The sequence below is a fragment of the Prionailurus viverrinus genome, chromosome X (assembly GCF_022837055.1).
Source record: "Prionailurus viverrinus isolate Anna chromosome X, UM_Priviv_1.0, whole genome shotgun sequence".
Classification (NCBI taxonomy): Eukaryota; Metazoa; Chordata; class Mammalia; order Carnivora; family Felidae; genus Prionailurus; species Prionailurus viverrinus.
The window spans coordinates 64,720,388-64,727,826 of NC_062579.1; the positions used below are offsets into that span (position 1 = coordinate 64,720,388).

The following is a 7,439-nucleotide window of genomic DNA, read 5'->3' on the forward strand; positions in this document are numbered from 1 at the left end:
GCTTTGGGTAGCAAATTTTATCCATATTTTAATCAATATTTTTTCTTCAAATCCATGAGTATGGAACATTTTTTCATTTCTTTTTGTTACCTTCAATTTCTTTCATTAGTGTTCTGTTGTTTTCAGAGAACAGATCTTTCACCTATTTGGTTAGAATTATTCCTAGTTATTGTATGGTTTTGGGGGTAGTTCTAAATGGTATGGATTCCTTGGTTTCTTTTTCTGCTGCTTCATTATTGGTGTATAGAAATTCAACAGATTTCTGTATGTTAATTTTGTTTCCTCTGACTTGACTGAATTTGTGTTTCAGGTCTAGCAAATTTTTGGTGGAGTCTTTCAAGTTTTCTACATAGAGTATCATGTTGTCTGGGAATATTGAAAGTTTCACTTCTTCCTTGCCAATTGGGATGTCTTTTATTTCTTCTTGTTGTCTTATTGCTGAAGCTAAGACTTCCAGTACTATGTTAAATAACTATAGTGAGAGTGGTCATCCCTGTCTTGCTCCTAAACAAAGAGGAAAACCTTTAGTTTTTCCCCACTGAGGATGATATTAGCTGTGGGTCTTTCTTATATGGCCTTTATGATGTTGAGGTATGTTCCATTTATCCATACTTTTTTGTATTTTGTATTTTGTTAAATGTGTTTTTTTTTACATTTACATGATAAGAATCATGTGGTTCTTATCCTTTTATTAATGTGGTGTTTTATGTTGATTGATTTGTCAATATTGAACCACCCTTGGAGCCTAGGAATAAATCTCACTTGATCCTGCTGAATGATTATTTTAATGTACTGTTGGATTTGATTTGCTAGTATCTCGTTAGAAATTTTGAATCCATGTTCATCAAGGATATTGGCCTGTAATGCTCCTTTTTAGTGGGGTTTGTCTATTTTTGGAATTAATGTAATGCTTTCCATGTAGAATGGGTTTGGGGGTTTTCTGTCCATTTCTACTTTTTCAAATGGTTTGAGAAGAATGAGTATTAACACTTCTTTAAATGTTTGGTAGAATTCCCCTTCAAAGCCATTTGACCCTGCACTTTTGTATTTTGGGAGATCTTTGACTACCAACTCAGTTTCTTTGCTGGTTACTGGTCTGTCAAATTTTCCATTTCTTCCTGTTTCATTTTTGGTAGTTTATATATTTCTAGGAATTTATCGATTTCTTCTAAATTGTGCGATTAGTTGGAATATAATTTTTATAATATTCTCTTATAATTTATTGTGTTTTTCTGGTGTTGGTTATGATCTCTAACCACTCCTTCATGATTTTATTAATTTGGATCCTTCTTCTTTTCTTTTTGATAAGAGTGGCTAGGGGTTTATCAATTTTAGAGTTCTTTCAAAGAAGCAATTCCTGGTTTATTTGATCTGTTCTAGTGTTTTTTTGTTTGTTTTTATATCATTTATTTCTGTTCTGCTTTTTATTATTTCCCTTCTTCTGCTGACTTTAGTCTTGATTTACTGTTCTTTTTCTAGCCCCTTTAAGTTTAAGGTTAGGTTGTGTATTTGAGATTTTTTTTGCTTCTTGAGTTAGGCCTATATTGCCATATACATCCCTCTTATGACCGCTTTTTGTACATACCAAAGGTTTTGGACTGTTGTGCTTTCATTTTTATTTGTTTCTATGTATTTTTTTTAATTTATTCCTTAAATTCCTTGTTAACCCATTCATTCTTTAGAAGGATGTTCTTTAACTGCAATGTATTTGTTGTCTTTCCAATTATTTTTTCTTGTGGTTTACCTCAACTTTTATAGTGTTTGTGGTTGGAAAATATGCATGCTCTGATCTTAATCTTTTTGTACTTGAGACCTGATTTGTGACCCAGTATGTGAGGCATTGTTGAGAATGTCCTATGTGTTCTTGAAAAGAATGTTTATTCTATTTTAGGATGAAATGTTCTGAATATTTCTGTTAGTCGATCCAGTCCAGTGAGTCATTCAAAGTCATTGTTTCCTTGTTGATTTTCTCATTAGGAGATCTGTCCATTGATTCAAGTGAGGTGTTCAAGTCCCCTACTATTATTGTATTATTATCAAAGAGTTAATTTGTTTTTTTAAATGTTTTATTTATTTTTGAGAGTGAGAGAGAGACAGAGTGTGAGTGGGGAGGAGCAGACAGAGGGGAACACAGAAGCTGAAGCAGGCTCCAGACTCTGAGCTGTCAGCACAGAGCCCAATGTGGGGCTTGAACCCATGAACTGTGAGATCATGACCTGAGCTGAAGTCCAACATTTAACTGACGAGCCACCCAGGCGCCATGTACTTTGTTTGTTTTTAATTGTTTTATATATTTTGTTTCTCCCAAGTTGAGGGCATATGTATTTAAAATTGTTAGATCTTCTGGTTGGATAGACCCCTTTATTATGATGTCGTGCCCCTGTTCATCTCTTTTTAGTCTTTGGTTTAAAATCTAGCTTGTCTGATATAAGTACGGCTACTCTGGCTTTCTTTTGATATCCATTAGCATGGTAAATTGTTCTCCATCTCCTCACTGTTTATCTGCATGTGTCTTTAGGTCTAAAATAGGCCTCTTTTAGGCATCATATAGATGGGTCTTGTATTTTTATCCATTCTGATACCTTATGTATTTTGATTGGAGCATAGTCCATTTACACTCAGTGATTATTGATATATATGAATGTGGTGCCCTTTTTTATCTGTAAAGTCATTGTTTCTGGAGGTTTTCTCTGTTTCTTTCTAATCTTTATTACTTTTTCTTTCTTTCCCACTGAAAGAGTCCCTTTAAATATTTCTTTCCAGGTTTAATGGTCATGAACTCTTTTTTTTGTTTGTTTGTCCGAGAAACATGTTTTTTATTTTTTACTAGATTTTTTTAATGTTTATTTATTTTTGAGAGAGAGAGACAGAGACAGAGACAGAGAGAGGCAGAGAGAGAGGGAGACACAGAATCCAAAGCAGACACCAGGCTCTGAGCTGTCAGCACAGAGCCCGATGCAGGTTTGAAATCATGAACCGTGAGATTATGACCTGAGCTGAAGTCAGTCGCTTAAGTGACTGAGCCACCCAGGCAGCCCTGTCTGAGAAACTCTTGATCTCTCCTTATGTTATCAATATCAGTCTTACTGTATAAAGTATTCTTGGCTGCATATTTTTTTCCCATTCTGCATATTGAATATATCATGCAATTCCTGGCCTGCCAAGTTTCTGTGAATAGGCCTGCTATTAAACTTATTTGTCTTCTCTTGTAAGTTAGGGATTTCTTTTCCCTTGCTGCTTTTAGAATTCTTTTCTGTTTTGCAAATTTTACTACAATATGTCTTGGTGTTGTCCTCCTTTTGTTGATTTTGATGGGAGCTATCTGTGGCTCCTTTATTTGGATATCTGTTTCCTTCCCCAAATTATTGAAGTTTTTAACTATTATTTCCCCAAATAAACCTTTGGCTCCTTTTCCCCTCTCTTCTTCTGGGACTCCTGTGATATGAATGTTATTACCTTTAATGGGTCACTGCGTTTCCTAAATATACATTTGTGATCTTATATTTTTCTTCCCCTCTTATTTCAGCTTCATTATTTCCCCTAATTTTATCTTCTATATCAATTATTAATTCCTCTGCTTACTGCATCCGTGTGGTCATTATAATCAGTCCATTTTGCATCTCATTTATAGCATTTTTTTTCAACCTGACTACTTCTTAAGTCTTTTAAATCTGTGGTAAGTGATTCCCTGGTGTCTTCTATGCTATTCTCAAACTTAGGTAGTATCCTTATGATTGTCACTTTAAATTCTAGATCAGACATATTACTTATATCTATTTCAATTACATCTCTGGCTGTGACCTATTCTTCTTCCTTTTCAGATGAATAACTCTATTTTTGAATTTTCTCTGGGTCTCTGTCTTCTTCTCTGTGTTAGGAATGCCTGTTATGGTTCATGTTCCTGAGAGTAATGGCTTTATTAAGAAGAAGTCATATACTATTCAGGGCCTGGAACTTCAGGAAGTGTTTCTGTTGTACGCTTCTGCACTCTGCTGCTGTGTTTTAGCTGCTCTTTCCTTCAGGTCAGTCCTTTGCAGAGTTTCTCTTTGCCTGCATTGGGGAGTATATGGACTTTGTCCAGAGTGTGGTGAGTTTTAACTAGTTGTGCTCTGGTCTGCTTGTTAAAAGAAGCCGTATCCTATTTCCACTAGAGTTGAAGATTTTCAGCACTCTATGGTCAGTAGACTTTGTTCATGTAGGTTTTTTTTTTCCTGGTCTTTTGGAGGAGGAGCCTCCTCCTCTGGTTCTCAGTCACACTTTCTCTAGTAAAGAAGCACCTGCAGAACACAGGTTGATTGGGCTTGGTGTAAGCACCTGAGGCCTCCACTGTTGGTACTGTTTTGTTCCCTGAAGTTGCTCTGTGCTAATGGGTGGAGGAGAAAAATGGAACCTGCCATTTCCCTCATCCCCAGAGAGTGGAGTTTGCGGCCCCTGTTGTCTGGGAAGCCCTAGCAGAAAAGGAAATAATCTTCCCTTGTGTATCCCAAGTCTCTGTCAAATATTTTTCTGGCTGTCAAAACAGCTAGATAAATATCAAATCATTCTGAACAAAGAAGAAATCCTTCACCCTGTCTGTTTCTGGGCTATCTGCCTGCCTGGCAGTGCAGGGAACCTGTATTTTATCTCAGGCAGGCCAGCTGAGCTTCAACACTCCCCGCTTTAGGGACCTGGCCTTGCACAGACTCAAGCAGGTCCTCTGGTGGGAGGGTCTTGCTGGGTTGGGACTGATGCAGGTTTGTCAAAGAAGGACAGTTGCACTGGCACACAGAGCCAGATAATTTAGAGCAAAGCACAGCAAAAAGCCAATGTCCAGGTTAGCTGCCCTCAGCAGGTGTCTCTGCCGCTATGCTAAGGAATGGGGCTGTGCAATGACACCCTCCATATCTTTTGTCCCCTGTGGGGCAATGCCATCTCTTCCAGATGCACTTACAGAAGAAGTAAATGTCTCTCTTTGTGTGTCTCAGGGGATCCTCCTATCATGCAGTCCACTCCAGAGCCTCTGCCCTCCTCCACAGGGGCACCACTGTGCCCACCAGACTCCACACCGACCATGGAATGGACTTCTAAAACTCTCGTTTTTGAGTTCCACTGGTTGTCAAAACTCATGATAATCAAACACTCTCATTTTCCTAGTCAATGGTTTTGGGGAAGGGTGTTTCTTATTTTATCTCCTGTGCACTGAGCTCTTTCTCTCTCCCTCTCTCCTCTCTACGACCAGGGCTCCCTCCCATCTGAAACACCCATAATCATTTTTCTCCCTATAATCATATGTCCACACTTCTTACGAAGGTGGACACCTCCTTCTGTTTCCAACCTCCCTCTGGTTGTGCAGTTCTGTCAGTCTTCAGATCAATTTCTTGGGTGTTCAGAATGATTTGGTACTTATCTAGCTGTGTTTGAGGGAGGAGGGCAAACATAGGGTCCTCCTCCTACTCCACCACTCCTCCTCCTTCAGCTGATTGTGTTTTTAAAGAATTGGTTCATTTCATAAAGGTTATCAATCTATGGGCATATGATTGTTTATAATATTTTATATTATCCTTTGAATATCCATGAAATCTGTAGTGATGTCCCTCTTTCATTTCTGATATTAGTAACATTTGTGTCTTCTCTATTTTTTTTTTTTACTTTCTATGGTTAGAGTCTTAGTGTTTTTATAAAATTTTTCAAAAAATCAACTTTTGGTTGTGTTGATTTTTCTCTATTGATTTCCTGTTTTCAGTTTCATTGATTTCTATTTCTCTTACTATTATTTTTTGTTCTTTCTTTAGATTAAATTTGCTCTTCTTTTTCTAGTCATAAAGTGATTTTCAGATTTTTATTGAAAATGGTTTCAGGGGCGCCTGGGTGGCGCAGTTGGTTAAGCGTCCGACTTCAGCCAGGTCACGATCTCGCGGTCCGTGAGTTCGAGGCCCGCGTCGGGCTCTGGGCTGATGGCTCGGAGCCTGGAACCTGTTTCCCATTCTGTGTCTCCCTCTCTCTCTGCCCCTCCCCCGTTCATGCTCTGTCTCTCTCTGTCCCAAAAATAAATAAACGTTGAAAATGGTTTCAGATTTTTATTGTTTTAAAATATAGACATTCAGTGCTTGCTTCAACAGCACATATAGTAAAATTGGAACAGAGCAGAGAAGATTAGCAAGCATGGTCGCTGCACAAAGATGGTATGTAAAATATATAGATTTAGTGCTCTAAATTTCCCTTTTAGTACTGCATTCACTGGATCCCTCGTTTGATGAGTTGTATTTTCATTTTCATTTAGTTTGAAATATTTAAAAAAATATTTAAAATTTTTCTTAGTTCTTTTTTAGTTTTTTTTTTTTTTCAACGTTTATTTATTTTTGGGACAGAGAGAGACAGAGCATGAACGGGTGAGGGGCAGAGAGAGAGGGAGACACAGAATCGGAAACAGGCTCCAGGCTCCGAGCCATCAGCCCAGAGCCCGACGCCGGGCTCGAACTCCCGGACCGCGAGATCGTGACCTGGCTGAAGTCGGACGCTTAACCGACTGCGCCACCCAGGCGCCCCTCTTAGTTCTTTTTTGACACATGTATTTTTAAATCTTCAAGTATTTTGGGATTTTTCAGCTATCTTTCTGTTTAGTTCTCCTTTAAATCCATTATGATATGACAGCTGACATTATACAATTTCTCTTTTTCTAAATTTGTTAAGGTGTATGTTATGGCCCTGAATCTGGTCTCTTTTAGTGAATGTTACATGTGAGCTTGAGAAAAATGTGTATTCTGCTGTTGTTTGTTGAAGTAGTCTATACATATCAATTATATGCAGTTGGTTGATGATGCTACTGAATTCAACTATGTCCTTACTGATTTCTGCCTGCTGGATCTTTTGAAATCTATGACTATAATAGTGGATTCATTTATTTTTCCTTACAGTTCTATCAGCTTTTGCCTTACATATTTTGATGCTGTGTTGTTTGAAGCATACGCATTAAGGATTGTTGTGTCTTCTTGGATAATTGACCCTTTTATCATTATGTAATGAGTCTCTCTAACCCTAATAATTTTCCTTGCTCTGAAGTCTGCCCTGTCTGAAGTTAATATAGCTAATCCAGCTTTCTATTAGTGTTAGCATGGTATATAATTCTCCATCCATTTATTTTTAACCTACATGTGTCTTTATATTTAAAATGGCTTGTTTGTATACAATATATAGTTGGATCCACTCTGACAATATCTGTCATTTTATTGGTATATTTTAGGCCATTGACATTAAAAATAATAATTTATATAGCTGGATTAGTATTTACCATATTCATTACTGTTTTCTTTTTTTGTCCTTATTATTTGTTTCTATTTTTGTCTTCTACCCTTCTTCTACCTTCTCTGGTTTTAATTGAACATTTTACATCATTCTATTTTCTCTTCTTTCTTAGCATATTAATTATGCTTTCTCTTTTTTTTTTACTTTTTTAGTGGTTG

General features: G+C 37.2%; 1 protein-coding gene and 1 pseudogene across 1 annotated transcript in view; both read left to right on the forward strand.

The window, feature by feature from the left end:
• DACH2 (dachshund family transcription factor 2) overlaps positions 1-7,439 on the forward strand; it is an 813,312-nt gene that overhangs the window by 353,015 nt on the left and 452,858 nt on the right. The window lies entirely within an intron of this gene.
• Positions 6,083-6,196, forward strand: LOC125158001 (uncharacterized; annotated as a pseudogene).